The sequence below is a fragment of the Pleurodeles waltl genome, chromosome 4_1 (assembly GCF_031143425.1).
Source record: "Pleurodeles waltl isolate 20211129_DDA chromosome 4_1, aPleWal1.hap1.20221129, whole genome shotgun sequence".
Taxonomy (NCBI): Eukaryota; Metazoa; Chordata; class Amphibia; order Caudata; family Salamandridae; genus Pleurodeles; species Pleurodeles waltl.
In genome coordinates, this window is record NC_090442.1 from 306,333,641 (window position 1) to 306,357,854 (window position 24,214).

At 41.2% G+C, this 24,214-nt stretch overlaps 1 protein-coding gene across 3 annotated transcripts in view; it reads right to left on the reverse strand.

Moving 5' to 3' along the window:
- Window positions 1-24,214, reverse strand: part of CRACR2A (calcium release activated channel regulator 2A) — a 953,477-nt gene that overhangs the window by 823,210 nt on the left and 106,053 nt on the right. Inside the window, exon 2 of one of the 3 annotated variants that reach the window (XM_069228396.1) lies at window positions 23,831-23,869. The exons of the other annotated variants lie outside the window; for them this stretch is intronic. The gene's annotated coding sequence lies outside the window, so the exon portion shown is untranslated. The remainder of the gene's footprint in view (window positions 1-23,830; window positions 23,870-24,214) is intronic. 3 annotated transcript variants of the gene reach the window in all.

Sequence of the window (24,214 nt, forward strand, 5' to 3'; positions counted from 1 at the left end):
CGGTGGTAACTTAAATATGGATGCATATAAGCCCTTTTGTTATGGAATGTTTTATGTTAGACTAAATTTGCTGGGTGGTAGTAGCTCAGGGTTGTGGACAAAATATCCTCTTCCAATCTGATTGACAGACTATCGCCGCTAAACTCGTACTCTGTCCCTTGGTGTGTAGAATGAGTCCAGAAGTATGAATACCTTTGGCTTGTTTGCAATAACCTACTGGAATCTAAAATTCATTTAATAAACTTCCGAAATACGGTACTGGCTACCAAATGTTCAAGGCAGACATTTTAAATAATGTCAGACTTTTATCAATGCTCACCCTATAGGAGAGTTGTGAAGGAAAGATAGCTATGGTGATACTTTATTGAGCAAGAAACTTGGAATGACTAACTTTATTTCATAACATTCATAAGGAGCATGTTATTGCTTGTGTTCACTCACAAAATAGCACAGAAAAAATAAAGTACCTAGATTAGGTACAGAAAATCAGACTGTAAACTCTCTGAAGAAAAATAGGTGATTCGAAAATTCGAAGTGCAGAGAATGAACTACAGTACCCTTTTTAAAAGTGAAACAAAAGCCATGATCTGCCCAAACACGTTAATTGAAGTTATGTGAATGAACTCTAATAAGGCACTTTTGTGTTTGTTCCTTCTTGCCTTCAGGACGCAGAATCGCATAAATCCAGTGGTCCTGCTCTTTATTTGGGTTTGTTATTTCATCTAATACTTATATTGAGAACGGATTCCAACGTAGCCGCATCAAAATCTCGAAAGTGCGTATCTCTACTTCAATAGCCCATTAATTTACACCCTCATACAGCTTCAGTGCAACTCTTTGTGAACATTTCCGTTCTGTGGGTGAGTTTTCTGCAGTGCAGTAACATGCATTCGATGCTAACAGCTCTTCAGAGGAGTGTAACAGTGCCAGCGTGTAAGGAGTTAAATATTCACACAGCATAATACCTCAGTGCCAATTCAAATAATAGCCTGTGCTGGCGAGCGAGGAACATCTCCCCTAGTGTGTTGTCACCAGCACATAGGAACCCCAGACGGGAATTAAATGACCCGTGAGGTGGATTAACTCTGAGAAATCAGCATGCAATCTAAACATGTTTTCCACACTGATGAAAATGAATTCCAGGGCACTTTTCATTAATTACTATAACTCATTAGTTCACAGTGGATTGTTATTTTTGAATAACATCCTCTATAGGTTGTGGGTAAACCGAACCAAAGATCTATCTATACACAGGCATTGGAAAATCTCAGAATACATTTAAAGGGTTCTGAAGAAGTTTCTTTTAAAGTCTCGTCTACAGCCACGTTTAAGCTGTGCCACTTTCCTTCCTGTCGTGGTGTTTATCTCTCCCGTGGAGATAGCTTCTTTACCTTCCTTTCAGTTGGAAGTCTTGGATAACTTTTATCCTTTCACTACTCACATTAGGAAACTATTATTTTCTTGGATAACTTGTATCCTTTCACAGGTCACAGTAGGAAAATATTATTTTCTTTATTCTTTAAGCATTCCATGAGAGGGGAAACAATCTTTACCACGAAGCTGTTACATCGGACTACAATTACAACGCATTTTTTACCAAGCAAGATTTAAGAACGTATATGTCTTTACAACGCATGACTTTACCACGCACTTAAGGTAACTATACTTTTGTGTGTGCCTGTGTGTGTGTGTGTGTATATATTAAAGTATATATGTATATTTATGTATAGGGTATTGGGAGGTAGGGGTATTTTTAGGGTTGGGTAGGCGTTCTGGGTGGTAAGGGTGTTTAAGCTTCGGGGGAAGAGGTATTGGGTTTTAGGGGTAATTAAAAAATGTGGGTTTGGAGGGTGTCCCTCATATATATGCATTACACCAAATTTTGCAGAAAGCTAGCTGTCAGTACACAGAGTGTGCTTTTTGTTAACTGGTGTAAATTCATTCAGTAGTTTTGGAGAAATTTAGGAAAATTCAAATGTGTATATCTCTGGCCGTTAGGTATTCATGAATCAAGACAAGCATGTGCAGGGAAATGTGGAGCTCTGATTGGCTGCCAACAATTAAACCAGGCAAGTGTTGGCACCCATCTTGGGACTCTGCTTGAGCCAAGTCCCAGAAAAAAGTTAAAAAAAATAAAAATGGCGAGGGTAGAGATACTCTGAATCCTTCGCACTGGTGGGGAAGTCCCACAGGGACGCTCCCAGACCAAAAACAAATTTTGAAAATTATTTTTAGCCGCAAGTTCATGAGATTCACGAATTCACAGCAAAGAAATAAAAAAAAAGTGTGGGCTCCTGCGCTTGTTTTTTTATAGGCTCCCAGGTGGGCCAGGTCCCAGAAGCATAAACAATGTGTGTGGGGGGGCCACTAGGCCCCCTTCACAGCTCCGGGGACCACCACCTCCCTGGAGCTTTCATTTTTTTGTATAAGGAGGGGGCCCGGCCCCCCTCTGCCCTGGGGACTGACACCTCCCCAATGTTTCAATTTTATATATGGTGGGGCCAGTGGCCCCCCACACCCTAGGAACCACTACCCCCGGGGTTTCTATTATATCATGTGTGGCGGACCTGTGGCCCCCATTGCCCTGGGGCCTGTCGACTCCCCAGGGCTGCCTTATTTATAATATGTAAGGGGGACCACGGCCCCCCACACCCTGGAGACAACCACCCGTCGGGGCTTCTAATAAAATACATGCTGGGTGCCCAGGACCCCACCACCCCATGGGGACCACCAATACCTGGGCCAAAATGTCAAAAAAAGTAAGGGGGTCGCTTTGGTACCCCCAAGCGCCAGGGACCACCAGCCCCTGGGACATCTAATTAAATACATGCAGGGGCCCACAGCCGCCTCACCCTGAGGACCACCACTTCACAGGGCAAAATGTAAACTATAGAATGGGGGGCCCTATGGGACCCCCCCCCAACTCCACCACCTCCTGGGGCTATGTAAACATTGGAGGGAGACCATGTGGGCCCCCGAAGGAGTTTATCATGGCCTTGGGGACTGCCACCCCCCAAGGCTGGCTCCTGCTATGTCCCAGGGTGCCCACCCCCAGGAAATAGCTGTTTGCTGTGGCTTGGCTACAGCGCTGCAGTTGCAGCCAAGCCGCAGCAAACACTTCAGGTTTTGAAAGCGGGACCTTTAAAGCAGGTCCTGCTGTCAAAATCCAAAGGTTTCATTTGTGTCCCCTGCACACATGCTGGGAACTGAGATGAAATGCTTCAGCAAGCATGGAGCTGCTGTCAAAGCAGCTCCGTGCTTGCTGAAGCAATGGCAGTGTGGGGGCAGCTTGAAGGCTTTACCCGCAGTGCCAGGTAGCCCATAAAGGGCATTTAATTTCTTTTTTTTAATTTGTAAATAAATAATATTTAAATAAATAAAAAAAATATAAAGGGACCAGGGGGAGCCCTTGAGGGCTCCTCGTGGTCAATACACAAAATAAAAATAAACCCCCATGGCTCATTGTGAAGGTCTCAGATCTTCACACTGAGTGATGCGAGTTCGAGGCCAGCTGGGCTTATTGACATTTTTTTTTTAAATACATTTTTTTTATTTCAAATTGGAGACAAAAAACTCATTCTAAGTATATCAGACATCAAACCCCCAAAAACTCTATCTCTCTCCCTTTCTTTCTCTCTGTGTCTCTTTTAATCAATTCTCCCTCTCACACACCGATTCAGACACCTACACACGCACTCACAGACCCACTCAGACACTCATGCACCCACTCATAGACCCACTCAGAAGCTCACGTACCCTCTCACAGACCCACTCACACCATCATGCACTCAGTCACAGCCCCAGTCAGACCTCATGCACCCAATCAGGCCCACTCAGTTAACATCACACACCCACTCACAGACCCACAGACAACCTGATGCACCCACTCAGAGACCTGTGCACATACTGATGCACCCATTAAAACACTGATGTTCGCACTCAGGAGACACTGAGACAGACTCTCTGACAGCCACTCTTAGCCCCAGATACAGCCTCTCACACCTATTTTTACACCCAGAGAGGCTGCGGCTAACTTCTGCCGTGAATGTGCAAAGGGCCATGCACAACATCGGGTGGGTGATTAGGGGGGTTGGCCGCAGGGATGGCTGCGGCCTTTCTCTGTGGGCAGCCCCTATTGCGCACAGGAGAAGGCAGTGCGCGATGCGATGTTGAGTGCTTATAGGGGGTTGGCCTCAGGGCAGGGCTGCAGGCCCGGCCCTGTGGCCAACCACCTGCCTCTGCGCGGCAGTGGTTGGATTCAAGGATAGCAATTAAAATTACTATACATTAAACAAAACATAGAAATTCACTAATTAAACAAAGGTTAAGGGGACGTTATAGTTAGGTTCTCATTTTACTTGTACAAAACCATAGAAATTCAGCAGTTAGAGTTCTTTGAAGTAACTAAAACTCACTCCATACCGAGTTGCATACCTCTGCCAACTAGAGACCCCATTTCTAACAATAAATACATATATATATATATATATATATATATATATATATATATATATATATATATATATATATAATCGCCTCCGAAATCCACAAGAAGGTGAACGGCACTCCGAGAGCACTTACAAATAATTTTATTGATGCACAACGGGACGCGTTTCGGCGTTAACCGCCTTTGCCAACCTCGCGGTCGCCATATTGAAACTTGCATTTGTATCTCGTATTTGGTCACGTGATGTGAAACTTACACTACACGCAATGAAAAGCAACAGAACTATTATACAGCATCTAAAAGGTATTTGAGTAATGGTTATATCATGTAACATGCAATTGTAATTGCATATCTATTTCAGCACTTAACCACTCAAAACAAATTTTGGCACAAAAACATGGTCTAAGCCGCGTTCCATGCAGTCGCGTGTAGGTTCACTTGGTGTCGGAGGGCACAGTAGTGATGCATCGTGTGGCAGCAGGTATGCTGGCTTTATTGTTCAAAAGCGAAGCCGGTCATCACGCTATTTTTAGTGGTGTAGAGAGTACTGTTTTTGTTATCGTGAGGATTCGAGTGCCTTGATTATGCGACAATGATGGCCAATAGTACACAAATGGAGTAAAATAACCGCAAACAAAGAGCTGAATCAATTTTTTCTCATGCCTCGCAAACTGGTAGCAGTCAACATAGACATTCTGAATCCAATAAGGCTCAAGATTACCACACACACCCACCGCCCCCACACCCCCACACGTCCAACACAGACACCCCTTACACCCTCCTCACACACCCCCAGCCTACTTATCACCTGGGCCCCAACCACCGACGAAGAAATGGAAAAAACAATGAATTCCATCCACTCTGGATCACCTTCCGACCCCTGCCCCCATCTGATCTACAACAAAGCCAGCCCAACCATCGCCCCCAAACTTCGAGACATAATCAACTGCTCATTCGACACCGCCACCTTCCCAGACCCCTGGAAGCACGCGGAAGTCACCGCACTGCTAAAAAGAAACAAGGCTGACCCAGACGACCTCTCTAACAACCGCCCAATCTCCCTCCTCCCTTTCCCCGCCAAGGTCGCTGAGAAACTAGTGAACCCCCGTCTATCCCACTTCCTCGAGGAAAACCACACACTCGACCCCTCCCAATCTGGGTTCCGCAAGAACCATAGCACAGAAACCGCCCTCATCGCATGCACTGACGACATCAGAACCAAAGTCGACAGGGGCGAGACCGTCGCACTCATTCTCCTGGACCTCTCCGCAGCCTTTGACACTGTCTGCCACCAAACACTCCGTACACGCCTCCACAACTATGGGATTCGACACAAAGCCCTAGAGTGGGTCTCCTCCTTCCTCACCGATAGAACCCAAAAAGTCCGCCTCACACCCTTCCAATCAACTGCCACCAAAATCATCTGCAGAGTCCCCCAAGGATCCTCCCTCAGCCCCACACTCTTCAACATCTACATGATCCCACTAGCAAACATCCTCCAAACACACGGTATCACCATCCTCTCCTACGCAGACGATACCCAACTCATCTTCTCCCTCACCCGCAACCCTACTACCGCCAAAACCAACCTCCATGCTGCACTCCTTGACACCTCCACCTGGATGACAACAAACCACCTCAAGCTCAACTCCAACAAAACCGAGATCATCATTTTTGGCCCCCACAAATCCATATGGGACACCTCCTGGTGGCCCACCACCCTAGGCCCCACACCTACCCCCGCAAAACACGCACGCAACCTCTGCATTATCCTCGACCCCTTCCTCTCTATGACCCAACAAATCAACGCTGTCACCTCCAACTGTTTCAACACACTGCACATGCTGAATAAAACCTTCAAATGGATTCCCACAGAGACCAGAAAGACCATCACTCATGCACTAATCAGCAGCAGGCTAGACTACGGCAATGCCCTCTATGCCAGCACCACACTCAAACTCAAGCGCAAACTCCAGAGAATCCAGAACACAGCCGCACGCCTCATCATGGACCTCCCCCGCCATGAACACATCTCACCACACCTCAAATCCTTTCACTGGCTCCCCATAGACAAAAGGATCACCTTCAAAATCCTCATCCACGATAGAATAAACTTCCACACCCCCACCCGCCACATCCGATCAGCCAAACTTGCACTCGCCACAGTCCCCCGCTTCCAACACACAACCACAGGAGGCAGATCCTTCTCATATCTCGCCCCAACGACCTGGAACTCCCTCCCCACCAACCTCCGCAAGACCCAAGACCTCCTGCTCTTCAGAAAAAACCTCAAGACATGGCTATTCGAACAGTGATCGTACCACACCCCCCCCACCCACCGGCGCCTTGAGACCCTCACGGGTGAGTAGTGCGCTATACACATTTTTGTGATTGATTGATTGATATCCATCAGTTATTTAAAGAACTTGAGAAAGTGAAGAAGCGTGAACTAAACAAATGGTGGGAATGCGAGTCTCTTACAAGATGTCTGGATGTTCAAAGGGTACCTAGAGGATTAAGAATAATGATTTTTCCTACATATGATAACCCAGATCCAGAGTTATTGCATGAATGGGCATCCCAGAATGCTAAACGCTCAATGGAAATGATGAAAAGTCTATACAAGTATGCCCAAAAAGACAGAGACATAGCATTACAACAAATTGAGACATTAAGCCAAAAAATTGATACATTATCAGACAAACGTATGGTGGAAACTCTAAAACAGACTATGGAGGACAGATTGCGCAGCATGGAAGAAGATATTATTCACAAGAAATCACGTAAATTTATGAGGGACAAGATTGATTGTGAAACAGGACAAATTTAAACATTCACTAAGAAATGTGGTTATTGGAGAACACAATGATCTAGCACAATGCAATCATATACTAAATTAGGACAGACTGATATTACCATAAGTGAAAGTTCTGATACAGATGCAGATGAAACCATTAGAGTGAAATCTCACACTACTTTACGAGAAGAATTTGATTTTTTAAGGTGAGATCACAGAAACATGAAGAGGCAGGGCAAAGGTAAGAGACAGAGGAAGAAGAGACAAGGAGGCAAAAGAAGGATCTATTGAAGGACAAGCAAAAATGACATGCAGCAACAAACGTTATTAACAGATAGTAGAACTGTAATTAATCTGTCAACAGTAAAATTAGACATAGAGGATGAAAAAAAACTTGTCATTAGGCTTATCATTTTGTGATACTAGTGATTTTGATTATGTACAAGCTAGAATTGATTTGTTTCTTTTTATAAGAAAATTGAAATTGATTAAATTACACAAACTGAGAGGTGATAAACCCGATTTCACAATTTAATCCGATACAGTGGACATTCAACCAAATTTATTGATAGAGGATATTGATTTAATGAAAGAACTATGGGAATTAGAAGAAAATGCGCTGGTCTTTATTGATTTTTTGATGAAACTCAAATTATACATAGACTAGAGAGTGAGGGAGTGAGGCTTGATCAAGAAGGTGGTTCAAGGTTGAAACCTAAGACGAATCCGCCATACACTGGTGATCTTATAGACCAATTTGCAGAAACTATGATTCAAGAATTTAAGCGTTTAAAAAACAAAAGTATTGACAAACTCAAACATACCACCACGAGTTTCAAAAATAGAAAAATAATCCAGAAATTATAATTAGAAGCTCTGACGAGGGCGGTAATGTTGTTATTTGGGCAACCAAGGATTAGATGAAGAAGGCATATAAGGAATTGCACGATACAGTTTTTTACAAGCGGTTTGACATTAATTATGCCAATAGTGTTAAACAGGATTTTGATAAAAACATATTGGAATGGAAGGAACAGGGATTAATTAACACTGATGAATATAATTTTTTAAAGGTAGACTATGCTAGACTCCCTGTTTTCTATTTAATTCCTAAAATCCAAGAAAATGCCCAGAAGCTGCCAGGTAGATCTATTATAGCTATACAAGGAAGTTTATTTGAGTTTGTATCTCAATATATTGAAGTGTTTCTGCAACCTTTGGTGACAAGTTTGTCCTCGTACCTCAAAGATACCATGGCATTTTTACAAAGGGTATTCGATGTGAGCTGGGAACCCAATATGCTCCTCATGACTCTAGATGTCACTGCCCTCTATACCAATATCCCACATAGTGAGGGAATTAGAGCAGTAGAATTTTTTTTAAGAGCAAACATAGTAAGGTGTTGATTGAAATGATTAATTGGTGCTTGAATCATAATATCTTTTTGTTCAACAATGAGATTTTCGAACAGCAATGCGGGATGGTGATAGGAAGATGCTTTGCTCCAAGTTATGCAAATCTTTATATGGCATGGTGGGAAGAACAAGTACTTAATAATCCTCCCTTAGATCAATGGAATGAGTCCATTGTTATGTGACTGCGATATATAGACAATATCTTTGTCATATGGCAAGGTAATGAGGAAAGTGCAAAATCTTTTATCCAACAGATTAACTTGAATGGCTTAAATTTGAAATTTGTTGGTAACATACATACACGAGAAATTTAATTTTTAGATGTTAAGATCATTATCAACAAAGATAAGTGACAGAGCACAATGTATAGAAAACCAACTGCAGGCAACAGCATATTACACACAACAAGTTCCCATCACCTTCCACTAAAGGAGAGAATCCCATTCGGAGAATTTCTGTGAGCTAAAAGAATTTGCAGTACCCAAGAGAATTTTGAGAAAACACAAAATGAAATAATTGCATGATTAAAAATGAGAGGTTACACAGATAGAACCCTTGAAAGGGCTAAAAGGAAGGTTAATGTTTATACTAGGGACTCACTTCTTTTTAGCTCCAGTGATAAAATGGTTAAAAAGAAAGATATAAAATCAAGTACGGTTAGATTCATCACGACATATAATACAGCGCATTATCAGTAAGGAATATATTGCGCAGGCATTGTCACATATTAAAAAGTGATCCAGTCATAGGCAAGGCAATATCCAACACGCCTTCAATAACATACAAAAGAAGTAAGTCTATCTGCGATATTTTGGTCAAAAGTGATGTTAGGATTGTTGACACGCAACAAGGTTGGCTTAAACAACAAGATTGTTTCTTCAAATGTTCATGATGCAAAGCGTGCAAAAATGGGGAAAATATAAATTTTTTAAAGCAAGGATAGAAAATCGTACATAGTATTAAGAGCCATTACGCTTGTAAAAGCGTGCATGTTATATATGTCTTAGGATGTAGTTGTCCCAAGATGTACGTTGGCAGTACTAAATTAGAAGCGTAGAAGCGTATCTTACAACATCTAAGAGCTATACAAAATAATGATGACACTTATCCGGTTGCAAGTCACATGCACCATTGTCATACAGATAATATTCACGACATAAGATATAGCATTATACATGGTATTCCCAAAGACATTAGAGGTGGCAATAGAGAATTATCAATACATATCCACTTGTTACAATATCTAAAACATACCGGTGTACTAGTCTCACCAAACGATCTGCACAGTAATACTTGGATATATTCAATGAGATTACCATGTTGTTTGAACTTCTTGGTGTATAATGTTATCCATTTGACATAATTTCAAATATTGTTAATTGTTATGAGTAATCATGTGTGGTGTAGGTATAAGTGCTGTCTTAGTGATACCGTTATTAAGCTACTAAGCAATTTTTATTTTGTTTGAGTTTATTTTCTTTGTATTGTACAACCGTCTATAATCGTTATGTGTTTTTGTGCCAATATTTGTCGTATAGACATCTGAGTGGTTAAGTGCTGAAATAGATATACAATTACAATTGCATGTTACACAATATAACCATTAATCAAATACCTTTTAGATGTTGTATAATAGTTCTGTTGGTTTTCATTGCGTTTAGTGTAAGTTTCACATCACGTGACCGAATACGAGGTACAAATGCAAATTTTCAATATGGCGACCGCGAGGTTGACAGAGGCAGTTAACGGCGAAACGCGTCCCATTGTGCGTCAATAAAATTATTTGTCATTGCTCTCGGAGTGCCGTTCACCTTCTTGTGGATTTCGGAGGCGAGTGTATATTTTAGACGCAGTCGCGCGTGCATTGTTTGGCACCCCCGAAGGTTTGGTGCAGCAGAGCACGCTGCACTGAGTGTTGATATATATATATAGACTTATCATGACATACAATGAGGATACAAGACAGATTAATAACAGATTATCTCAAGAAATTTGAATATTTTGAAAAGCGACCCTGTTATTGGAGGCACAATACAGAAAAGACCGCAGATTACCTATAGAAGAGGATGTAGTTTACACAATATTTTAAGATCAAATGATATAATTACAATTCCGCAATTGAGAAAACATAATTTACAAGGTTTCTTTCCGTATGGTCACTGCAAGGCGTGTCGCAACAGCATTATGCGGAAGCAATATGCTGTATATAAACCTGGGAAAGTTAGGCAAATCAATCAATTTATAACTTGCAGGACCCCTTTTGTGATTTATATACTTGAATGCCCTTGCCTAAGATGGTATGTTGATAGTACTAAACATAGTGTTAAAAAACGGATTTTAGAACACATGCGTGTGATTACATCTAACGATGAGCATTATCCGGTAGCAAGGCATTTTAAAGATAAACACAACTCTGATTGTACCAATTTATCTTATTTTGGCATTGAACATGTTCCTCCATGTTATAGAGGAGGGAACAGAGAACTGACGTTGAGGAAAAAAGAGTCAATATACATCTTAGAGACCAAGACTTCGAAAGGTTTAAATATGGGAAAGAACTGAAAACTCACCTGTATGATAATTACTAGGATACTACAAACTCTGACAAGATTATATAAATTGATTTTTAATGAAACTGTCATGATTTATTTGAGTGTGTAAATAGTAAGGTCTTAGTATGTATAAATAGAGTTAATTTATGGAATTTATGATATTTATTACTGAGTTGTGGACTGGATTTGTAGTGGTGTGATGGCTGATTAAGTATTTAGCTATTGATTCATTTATCGAGCTATTTATTTATTTATTTACCTATGTATATATTCTTTTCAGATGTAATCGGTCGGATGGAAAACTACTGAATTCTGCTTGTCATCATTCATTCTCTCTATATTTCAAGTTATCGTTGGGTGATCCGCTTTGCAGACTTTCAGATAAGAATACTTTTAACATAGTAATGTAGTTATTTTGCTGATAAGAATATGGCCTTTTAACAAGATCTAGGTGATTTATAATTACTTTTGCAGTTATTTAGGTAGAAACTCAAATTTACAGTGTATGATTTCTATTACTTGTTTATTTATATTTATATTTGGGCTTAAAATTATAATATTGTATTGTCTATATTGTGGGCCAGGGGAATATCAACTTTAGTATGTCACACTGTTTTTGCTTGTTTCCCTTTCTTTGAAGGGAATACATATTAATATGAATACATTAGGTTATATTCAATGACATGAACTGGATTTACTATTAAGTATTAGTATTATGTCTGTATATACAAAGAGGTTGTGCTGTGTGGGTTTTATTCGAATCACTTGTCTATTGTCTTATTTCTATGTGTATGATGGGATAGTATTTAGTGGTGGTTTATTGGTGGTAATTATCATATGACCAAGGCTGCTGTGTCAGCCGAAACGCGTTGTGTTTGGATTAAAAAGTATTTTGCTTTTCCTTGAATCCTGAGTATGCGAGCATTAACTTTTTCTTTTGTGTTATATATACATATTTTGCTGGCATTTGAGAAAGGCATTTAGCTGAAACGCGTCATGCTGGGGAAATGAACTTAGCTGCAACCTGGAGAGTGCCCCTTTATGACTTTGAAGGAAAGCCGGTTTTGTTGGTATGTTTTACGTGTATGCCACTTGCACGGAGGAGGCACCCATCGTTAAGTGTTCGGCATTTTCAGTGGCATTTGGAGAAACTCATAATGACAAAATGCCAGAACTGCCGTAGCCCTGAAATATTGAAATACTTGCTGATTTTACAGGACATGACTACATGGATTGGCATTAGTCACGAGACTGCTGCCTTCAGGTATGGAAATAATATGGGCATGAGACGGAGATGAACAGGCTTAACTAATTTGTTTCATGAAAAGACATTCGCATATTTCCACAACAACATTGAGTTTTCATGCTGAAAGCGCGCCGATTACAATGACAGTATGAATATGCCCAGAATCACTACTGCAACTGGGACTTTTAAACTATAAACAACACATGTTAAAATGGCAGCGCTCTGAGCAGAGTGATTTATGGATGAATTGAAGTCCTTTCTCACTGATGACTAATATCGAAACTAACAATGAAGGGAAACTATTTAAACAGCCAAATACGAGTGTCTTTTTATTCAACCTGGAGAGTGCCCCTTTATGGCTTTGAAGGAAAGCCGGTTTTGTTGGTATGTTTTACGTGTATGCCACTTGCACGGAGGAGGCACCCATGGTTAAGTGTTCGGCATTTTCAGTGGCATTTGGAGAAAAACATATATATATATATATATATATAAGTAAATATATATATATATTTACTGAAAGAAACCAAGGTTACAGGGAGGTTATATTTAATTTACTCATACAAAACCATAGAAGTTCAGCAGTTACAGTTAGAGTTCTTTCATGTAACTAAAACGTGTGCCATCCGTTAACTATAACTTTCACCTTTACCATGCCCAGCTAATTACTCCATATACTATATCATTGATGACATATGCTATGCCATCTTTAATAGTGTCACTGCAACATTTTCAATAAATGTATTGATGAGTCACCTGTGCATGGTGAAGGCGCAAGTGCCTTGATTGTTCTGTTAGTCTGGGCACCAACCATCCAAGGCAGACATGTTAGACCCAAATTTATAAAATCGTCAATTAAACTTTGCCATTTTTCTGAAATAGGCTTTAATATAGCTTTGTACCACTTAATATTGAGGCAACGCATTCCTTTGTGAAACAGATGCTATATATTTAGAAATTATGTTGTTTTGAAAATCTCAGTAGACATTGGCAATTATTTAGAGACATGGCAAGCTTTAGCACTGATGCCACCCAGTGCGACAATCGACAATCTGTGTTGGCGACCCAAATTCCCTCATTACCACCCTGTAACAGTTACCCTCATCTCTCCATAGCCCCTCTCTCACGTGTATTTTATTTATTTTATAGCACTACTCATACCAGTGTAGGATGTCATAGAACTTTACATCACACACATTATACAGAGACAAGTAATCATATGTTTTTAAATCAGTGTATAGGAAATGTTATATAAGGGCAACAGAGTGTAGGAGTAATCCATAGAGGTAGGCAGTATATTTTAAGAGTGCTTGGTCTGGAGAAACAAAGTCACAATTTATAACATAACACAGTGGTTGGTGTTGGCTTTACTAATAAGAATATATTTCTACTCAAATGAATTCTCTTTAGCAACATTAGGATAATGAAAGGCTGGGGAAAAAAAGTAACCTATGCCTTGCAGTTCACATGAAGTTCTTTGAGGCTATTTCATATTTCACTGTGTTGTTTTAGGATTGTAATTTATGAACTGCAAGTATCAAACGTCTTTGTGACAAAAGCAGGGCCCACTGAGATATATACATAAAATACACTTCTGTGTTCTGCATAGTACACGTTCTTTGCAGCATGTCTATTAACCCTCTGCACTACTTTACGATGAGTCAAAACTGCCCCTAGACACTGCTCAATCTCTCTCCAGCAGGTACAACAATTACTTCAGTTAGCTTGTCATTGTATTGTTGCATGATAATTGCTGGAAACAGTGATCTAACTCTGCAGCAATTCTTTAAAATTCTTAAGTTATTGAAAAACACAGCATCCTTTGAGCTCATGATAGGCAGCGATGGCACCAGTTTCACCACCCAAAAGCCTGCCCTGTTTAGAGACTTTAATCTTGTGTAGGCAAATTTTGGACTAAACATGACATGACATGAAAACTGAACAAAATATACTGTCTACGAAATGAGACAAATTTTGGAGTACTGGAATGAATAATTTTATTATTCTTAGAAAACTTAATGCCACTCTGTCGGCTACTCTATTCCCCATTCCCTGAAACTAAACCTGTATAATTAAAGTCCACTTCCAACTTAAAGGTATGGCCATAGATGCTGCAAAATCAAGCTCCTAGCTCAAATGCCATTTAAGGTTCTTTGAATCAAAGAAACACAGGCACTTCAGAACAATCGCCTCTCTTCACAGCATTTTTCTCCAACACCTATTAATCTGGCCTTCCTCATTATAGAAATGTAAACAATGAGTTTTCAGTAAAGATGATGTGCCCCTATTAATCAGGGTGACCCACTTGTCCACCTCTGGGACAGCCACCCTAAAGTATCTCTCAAAGCAATAAGAGATCTGACTGGGGGAGGAGGGTGATTTTAGCTACCAAAATACCATCCATTGATTGGTGTTTATAAAACAGGTGTATATTGCAAAAGCAGCATAATTTCAGCCTGGTCATCTTAGTAGTCATGCTGGGCCCATCCATGTAGTCATTCTTTGAATGGCTACAGGAAGAGACTGAGTAGCATGTATGACATAACATATCCATGGGGATTTCCCTGAAGCAAAGACAGGAGAGTAGGTTTGAAGGACTATATAGGGCCAAACTGCTTTCCTTTGGATATGGACGGCTATGGTAGTACCTTTACTACACATCCTTGTTAAGGCATATCATATGTATTAATGTTCGATGGCAAACTATATTGATAAGACCACTCACCATGGTCTAATATGTAGAAAGCACAATCTGCTATGTGGAGGGTGGTGGTTTTAGTGCTACAGGCCACAATGATTTAGTAGATGTTTCTGGAATTAAGCTAAAATTCATCTTTCATTGTTATTGCCTACAGCCAAAAGTTACCAGTAGGCATTTAGTTAGTGATGTTTGGTGCAATACTTAGTACTTGCAATAGCCTGAGAGCAGTAGGAAAGTTATCATTGGACATTGATGATAATGGACCTTAGACTTTCTTGTCACAGTGAAGGACAGGTCACAAAGCTTATGGTCTTATGAACAAAGTTAAATAGATTATCTGGGTGGCTGTCTGCATAGGCTGTTTGGTATTTGATGTGAACAAAATTATATGTTTCACTGAGTTCCATCTTTGTGACAATCCTAGCAGCTTGCTATAGTGAAGCAAACCCCTTTTGTCTAGGTCTACGTTGTATCAGATCTAAAGCTTTCTCTTAAAGCAGGTTCAATGGAGAAGATCTTTAACGATGTGGGGATGTATTTGTGGTAGCACTTGTGCAAAAATTCCACATATTATGTGATAGTAATAGTTAGGTATTTTGTAGAAATCCTGTTTGAAAGGCTGAGAAAAAACGTTTTTGCCATGGTATGCCTGCTGCTTGACTCCAGATATAAGGTGTGTTTGACTTGTGTATTGGTTGAGACATGCTTATCAGTGCTGTGTTTAAAAGAACATCCACGTTACTATAAAATGACCATAGCTCTCAATTTAGGAAATCAACCGCTGACCCACATTGTATAAAATGCAGATAGTGGGAATGGGAGTGAAGAAAAAGGTTTTTCCTTGGAGCCGACAATGTAGCATATGTGGTTATAAGTGCATGTTTTTTCAGGAAGCTTGCAGAACCTCTTGCAAATGTAAAACATGAATTATTCCACAGCCTGTGACAAAATAGTACTGCTATATAAGTGTGCAAAGTCAGCCGATTGGGCTGGTCAGGTTTGTATTACCTTCAGTGCTTTATATTTTTAGGGAAATATTGAATAGTTGAGCACTGCAACCTAAGCAACAGCTTGCTTACTGTGCAGTGTTTAAGAATGTGGATATCTCTTTTCTGATTCATCTGCTGATCTTCATACCTAACTTTTTCATGCTGGCAGAGAAAGGGGGTGAGCTTGATTGACAATATCTGCTTCTGTAAAGATACCCTATACAATAAATCCATAAGGGTTTATATTAATCCGGCCTTCCTGACCACAAAAACATGTAAGGCGCTCCTGTAGCATTAGTCTCCTTTATTGTTGAGACCAACCCCAGCTCTTGGCTCCTGGCTCTTGTATGCAAAAAGTCACATGGCAGCCAGAGCAGCTGGGGGGGCTGGAGGGGACTTCCTTCCCTGCCTGTTCCTCTGAGGAATTCCTGACTGCATGAGAGGAAAATGGTTCTTGGCTCTACCTTGACCCTCTGAGACTAGAAGATTGCTTCAAGGGCTAGGTATGCTAGCTTCTTGCTGGGCCACAGGACATAAGATTTCAGGTTCTGTTAGGGAAGCAGCATGCCCCTATGGACTTTTTTCTCCTGTGACTGGAAAGAGCAGAACGTACTGTAAAAAAGTAGGCTATGTCTTGCTGGGAAGAAAAAAAACACAAGAGCAAGAGCAGCAGGGGGTCAGAAGGAGATTCCTATCAATGCTTTGTTGGATTAAGTGTGCCAACCTATTTGTGAGTTTGGAGAGTTGGGGGGCACAGCAATTAGAAGAAATACACCATTTTAGATTTTTGTTGTGAAAGTGTTTATCTGACAGCATATGCTAAGAATGGCAACTTGATGCAGGGAAGAATGTACTGTAACAAAGAAAGTTGTGGCATGGCTGAAGGAAAACACTTGGGGCCAGAGAAGCACTGGGGCCTGGAGCAGATTGTCATCAATGCTTAGTAAGGGTGCTGGCCTATGGGGGAGTTTGGAAATTTAGAGAGCCCCGCAAAAGGCAACAAGAAATACGCCATTTTAGATGTCATCTGTTAAAAGATCGAAGGAAAGATTTTACTTGAAAGCATATGCCAAGAACATGAACTGTGTGAAGGGAAATGAACTAACTTTGCTTAAAAGTCATCATCAATTGCTAACTGGTTTTACCTTTAAACTGCCCTTCTTGACCCTCTCCCTTGAGTAAACCGTCTGAAAAATGATGAAGAAAAGACCTGCCTGCTTGTTCCACTCAATAATTCCTAGCTGCCTATAAAGAGAATGGTTGCTAGCTCTGCCTTGAACCTGTGGGACTGAAAGATTGTTCCATGGGATAGTGGCACTATCCTCTTGCGGAACCAGAAGGGTAAAGGGGTCCAGGCAATGCTAATCAAGCTTGATGTCCCTGTTAAATTTATCTCCTGTGACTGAAAAGTGCAGAAGGTATTGCAGCAAAGTAAGCGGTGACTTGCCTGAAGGTAAGCTATTTGAAACGTGTATTTGACCAGTTACAACAGAAATATCTGCTACCTGTTCCTGTGAAATATATTGCTTTTCTGGAGAGCACGGGTTGTTCTTTCAACAAAGAAAGCTAGCCCTCTTGTAAAGAAATTTCAAGGTATACATAAAGCTATAATACGCCCTCCTGCATCTTGAACTCATTGGCTGATGTGTGGGGAATTCATCCTGAAGATTTGGAGACTTTTTACCAAAAGAAAGCTATTGCAAGTTTCTTAAACGTTATGAACATTATGAACTCTGGAGGATCAGGATAGAGTGCCAAAAAGATATGATCTTAACCTTAATGTTTTGTTCACTGAGCTTCTCTTCACACATCTCCCAATCGTGCCAATGAAGATCTTCAATTCTATGAAAAGTTTCTAGATCCAAAAGTAAATCTTTGCCCTTGGTACGTCATGATCAGTCACAAAGCTTGCCTTGGTCCTGGTTTACCGCACACCTTAGCCTTCCACCTATATGTAACTTGCTTATTGTTTTAATGGAATTCCACATCTGACTGTCTTATTTTTCTACCAGTCAAACCATTAGATTTATTTTTTATCTAACATGGTTTGGAAATGTCAAGCTAATTTTTTTATTACTTGTTGTAAATATACTACATGTAGTTCTATGAGGATATTCATGCTTCTAGAACCGTACCATTAAGCAATAGCCAGGTACTCTACAAAGAAAGCAGTTTATGCTTAAGGGATATGAATGTTTTGGATCTTGTTGAAGTTCAGTCCCTGTTCACCTCAAGATTGCAGCTTCTTTCCCCTTTTGGTTTAGTAATACAATTTCTTACAGCATGTAAGGAATGGTAGAGCGAATTGGGATCCTACAGGTTTTCATTTATCGGAGTCACAAGACAAGTTCTTAGTGGACGAAGGGATCAGCAAGTGGTGTATCCAGTTGAAGATGAGAGTGGTTTTACATGTTTAGGGTTCACCACGATTATTAAAATTAGCATTCTCACACTTGCTGAGTGAGGGCAAGACAAAGCTGAGCTAGATTGGAAAATGAGGCTTTATTTATTTATAAAATGTTATAAAGCATTTTGGGCCATATGTATGAATACATTTTCCCATAGACATAAAATGGGTAAAACCCTTTGAGACATCTGGCCCTTAATCCTTCTGACTAGGAGAGTTTACAGGAAGTCATTTAAGGAGTTCAAAAACAAGGGATAATTTAGCCACCTAGAAAGAATGTCAAAATTAAGTTTTAGGCAAAATACTCCTGAATTCAAATCCTTAAGGATTATTAAAGATAAAATAGCATTGATAAGAAGCCCAGCTGGAGAAACCCAGCTGTTGACGTTTTGTGGGCTTAGATTTTGTAGACTTTGATCGCTTATAGTTCAGTATTAACAGAGGCTGTAGGCTGAGTGCAAGAGAAGTGTCTCCAGGGTTCTCTGAATGTTTATGAGGTTATTCTCAAGTCTCATGAGGAAGGGAGTGAGCAGTTTTCAAGAGAAGGCGGCCCTAGATATAAAAAGAACTGTCACCAAATAATTTGTGTCAGGTTACGGGAATGGCTTAGATGAACTTAGATGCCTTTTTAGGATTAAAGACTGGAAGATATTGGTCAGGTTGCCTGGATCCGACCAAGAAGAGATGTTTAAACTATGCCCAACATTTCTAAATATGATCCCTCCTTGCAAGGCAGTAGAGAGGGGGGTTCTCTGTGAAGATGGTGGAATTTGAATTCTTCGTTGAGATATGATATGGAATTTTAATTCTTTGTTGAGGATGATATTAAAGATCTGCTGTTTTTTTGTCTATATATTTTGGAACAAAAATGTATGATGTTTCTACTGTCAGTGTCAAGCCTGTTAACAGGTTGAGTGTTCTTACTGGAGGAGCTGAAGGTTGAAAAATAGGAGTGCAGTCTTAAACAAGAATCAACTTTCTGCGCGTGTTTGGTGTTGAGGCGGAGTGTCAGAACAGGAACACTGCGATAATGTTACTATATAGTGGAATAATAAAAAGCTGTAAAATCTTGTGTAAGAGTTGGCAAAGAAAGAATATGATTTAAATGACTAATATGGGCAGCTGAAAATTGCTGCAGACTGTTTTCTCTAGAGACGATTATAACTTGTTTTAAAAAGTACTGTATTTATCAAAGGGCTTAACTGATTTCGAGGTAAAATTTGATTCTTTCAACATGCAAGTATTTCTCTACAAATTGCGATTTGTAATGTAACAACACGTTCCGTATTCTTGACTCAAAAGAACAAACTGTATCAGTTCCAAAGACTCACCTGGCAGAAACATTCACTTGCCGCTCTCAAGAGCGTGTTGGATGATAAAATAGACAGAAAAGTGACATGGTAAAAGCCTCTTTGAAAAAGCCTGCCCCTCCTGTTCCACTAAGAGCTGTACTCGAACAAGAAAGCATGTTTCCATTAAGCCAAATGAAAGACGTCTCACTAATAGAAAGACATGGATGTTAGACGTACAAATGGGGAAAACGCACACCATTCACCAAAACAGTCAACAGGAAGACGCGAGATGCGTTTAAAAAAAAGTCATACCTGCTTTGCTTCTACTAGTTACTTAAATCAAATCAAATCAAATCATTAACATTTATAAAGCGCGCTACTCACCCGTGCGGGTCTCAAGGCGCTAGGGGGGAGGGGGGTTACTGCTGCTCGAAAAGCCAGGTCTTGAGGAGTCTCCGGAATGCGGAGTGGTCCTGGGTGGTCCTGAGGCTGGTGGGGAGGGTGTTCCAGATCTTGGCTGCCAGGTAGGAGAAGGACCTCCCCCCGCCGTGGAGTGGCGGATGCGAGGGACGGCAGCGAGCACGAGGCCAGAGGAACGGAGGAGACGGGTGGGGGCGTAGAAGCTGAGGCGACGGTTGAGGTATTCCGGTCCCTTGTTGTGGAGGGCTTTGTGTGCGTGGGTGAGAAGTCGGAAGGTGATCCTTTTGCTGACTGGGAGCCAATGCAGGTGTCTCAGGTGTGCGGAGATGTGGCTGTTGCGGGGTACGTTGAGGATGAGGCGGACCGAGGCGTTTTGAATAAGTTGCAGGCGTTTTTGGAGTTTAGCGGTGGTCCCAGCATAGAGGGTGTTGCCGTAGTCCGGGCGGCTCGTGACGAGGGCGTGGGTCACGGTTTTTCTGGTGTCGGCGGGGATCCAGCGGAAGATCTTGTGGAGCATGCGGAGGGTGAGGAAGCAGGCGGAGGACACGGCGTTGACTTGTTTGGTCATGGTGAGAAGAGGGTCCAAGATGAAGCCGAGGTTGCGGGCGTGGTCTGAGGGGGTCGGTGCGGTGCCAAGGGCCGTGGGCCACCAGGAATCGTCCCATGCGGTCGGGGTGTTGCCGAGGATGAGGACTTCAACAAAACACACATTTATTACATGTCCTTAGTCATTGCTTCCATCGCCAAGCAAACGATATCATGTTATATCCAATAAATCGAAAGTCATCTCACTGAAGCCATGTTTTTAATCCATTAGCTCCTGAGCCATTTTTGGGCTATTTGGGGTAGTTCGTGCTTAGGCCTTCATTACTTTTTGTCCACATAAGCTATTCACGCCAAATTTGCATCCTTTTTTTCCAACATCATAGGGATACTAAAGGTACCCAGAGTCCATGGGTTCCCCTGGAGAAAACCAAGAAATTAGCCAAAATACAGCTATAATTTTGTTTCTTTCAGAAAAATGGGGAAAAAGGGCTGCAGAAGAAAGCATGTGTTTTCTTTTCCTGTAAATGGCATCAACAGAGGGTTTGCGGTGCTAAAATCACCATCTTCCCGGCTTTCAGGAACAGGCAGACTTGAATCAGAAAACCACATTTTTTAACACAATTTTGGCATTTTACTGGGACATACCCCATTTTTACTATTTTTTGTGCTTTTAGCCTCCTTCCAGTTAGTGACAGAAATGGGTGTGAAACCAATGCTGGATCCCGGACAGCTAAACATTTCTGAAAAGTAGACATAATTCTGAATTTAGCGAGGGGTCATTTGTGTAGATCCTACAAGGTTTTCCTGCAGAAAATAACAGCTGAGATAAAAAAATATTGAAATTGAGGTGAAAAAAACAGCCATTTTCTCCATGTTTTTTTCTGTAACTTTTTCCTGTGATGTCAGATTTTCAAAAGTAATATACTGTTACATCTGCTGGACTCTTCTGGCTGTGGGGATATATAGGGCTTGTAGGTTCATCAAGAACCCTTGGTACTCAGAGCCAAAAAAGAAGCTGCACCTTGCAATGGGGTTTCACTGTATACGAAGTGTACAACAATTCATTTGGTAAAATATAAAGAGTGAAAAATAGGTATCAATGAAACCTTTGTATTTCCAAAATGGGCACAAGATAAGGTGTTGAGAAACAGTGGTTATTTGCACATCTCTGAATTCCGTGGTGCCCATACTAGCATGTGAATTACAGGGCATTTCTCAAAGAGACATCTTTTTTACACACTGTCTTACATTTGGAAGGAAAAAATTTAGAAAAAGACAAGGGGCAATAACACTTGTTCTGCCATTCTGTGTTCCCCCAAGTCTCCCGAAAAAAATGGTACCTCACTTGCAAGGGTAGGCCTAATGGCCACAACAGGAAATGCAACATGGACAGATCATCTTTTTACATTGAAATCTGAGGTGTTTTTTGCAAGTGCCTAGCTGTGGATTTTGGCCACAAACTGAGCCGGCACCTAGGGAAATCTAGCAAACCTATATATTTTTGGAAACTAGATACCTAGGGGAATTCAAAATGGGGTGACTTGTGGAGCTCTCAGCAGGGTCTGTTACCCAGAATCCTTTACAAACCTAAAACTTTGGCAAAAAACACTTTTCCCTCAGATTTCGGTGGTGCAAAGTTCTGGAATCTGAGAAGAGCCACAAACTTCCTTTCACCCAGCATTCCCTCAAGTCTCTTGATAGAAATAGGACCTCACTTGTGTTGGTAGGCCTAGTGCCCACGAAAGGAAACACCCTAAAACACAACATGGTCATATCCAATTTTTTACATTGAAAACTACCGTGTTTTTTGGAAAGTGTCGACCTTTGGATTTTAGTCTCTAGCTCAGCCGGTACCTAGGAAAACCTACCAAACCTGTGCATTTTTGAAAACTAGACACCTAGGAAAAACCAGGATGGGGTACCTTGTGGCGCTCTCACCAGGTTCTGTAACCCAGAATCCTTTGCAAACCTCAATATTTGGCACAAGAAAAACACTTTTCACTCACATTTTGGTGATGGAAAGTTCTGAAATCTCTGGGATGAGCCACAAATTTTCTTCCACCCAGCATTCCCCCAAGTCTCCTAATAACAATGGTACCTCACTTGTGTGCCCGTGTCAGGAATAGATCACACAACGGTCAATGTTAGTCCTTACATGAGGGCAACTGTTGACCATGGGGTGATCCATTCCTGACGCAGGCACTAGGTACAGGCACTCAAGTGGGGTCGCTTTTTTAGCAGGACAGGTACAGAAATACTGGGTGGTAGGAATTTTTTGGATCCCAGCATTTTCCTGTAGTTTGTGTGACCGAAATGCAAGAAAAAATTGAGTTTTTATTCAACATTTCACCTTTGCAGGGTATTCTGGGTAAGAAAACTTTGGGGAATCCACACAAGTCACACCTCTGTGAACTCCCCCGGGTGTCTAGTTTCCAGAAATGTCTGGGTTTGGTAGGTTTCCCTATATGGCCACTGAGCCCAGGACCAAAAACGCAGGTGCCTGCCTTACAAAACCAGGTTGTTTTGTGATAGATAATTTTGATGTCTCCACAATACGATTTGGGCAGTGGAATTTGAGGCTGAACTAAAGTGGGGAGCTCCCAAGAGAGTACTCTCTCTGGGCTTGCCGCTGCATGCACCTGCTCTCTGGTTTGAGCTAACCTGCTATTGACCTGCTGGAGAGACTGTGCTTGCGAAGGGACAGAAGGACTGTCCTCATCACCTCCCTCATAATCACTGGAAGAGGAGTTATCGAATGGGACTCCTCTACTGAAAAATAACTCACAGAGTCTGCGCCATTGTCCTATCCCTCAAATGCTGTCTCAGTATCTGCTGTCTCAGTTTCTGATCCTACGTCAGAGCTGTCCTCTATAACCCGAGTGAGGGTTTGAGCACAGTCATCCAAAGAGATGCCATCTCTGCTACTGGCTAAACTGTCGCTCTAAAGCACCAGCCTACGTAGACAGACACAAAATTGCTGGTGGGTGCGTGTGTAATACGCAACAGTAGAGGTCATCTTACCTTGGCTTCTTCCCTCAATCAGCACGTTCCCTCAAGACACTCAAAAAAAGACACACTGTTACTTCACCTTGTCACATATCAATCGTCACAGTCTTTAGCGCCTCTAGCGGCCAGTCCAACAATCATTATTGGTGCCGCCACTCCCATGACCTACTTCTCAAATTCCCTCACTACCACTCAGCAAAAGTGCCCTTCATCTGTCCATAGCCCCCTTCGCACATGCACTTCATTTGTATCATAGCGCAGGTAATGGCTGGCTTTAGTAATCTACTCAGCTATTTGCATAAAATACAGATTCGGTCTTTGCGGTAGGCATGTAAACCTTCTGCGCTACTTTATGGCATCAAAACTGCCACTAGAAAAAAGTCAGATCCTTTTGTAGCA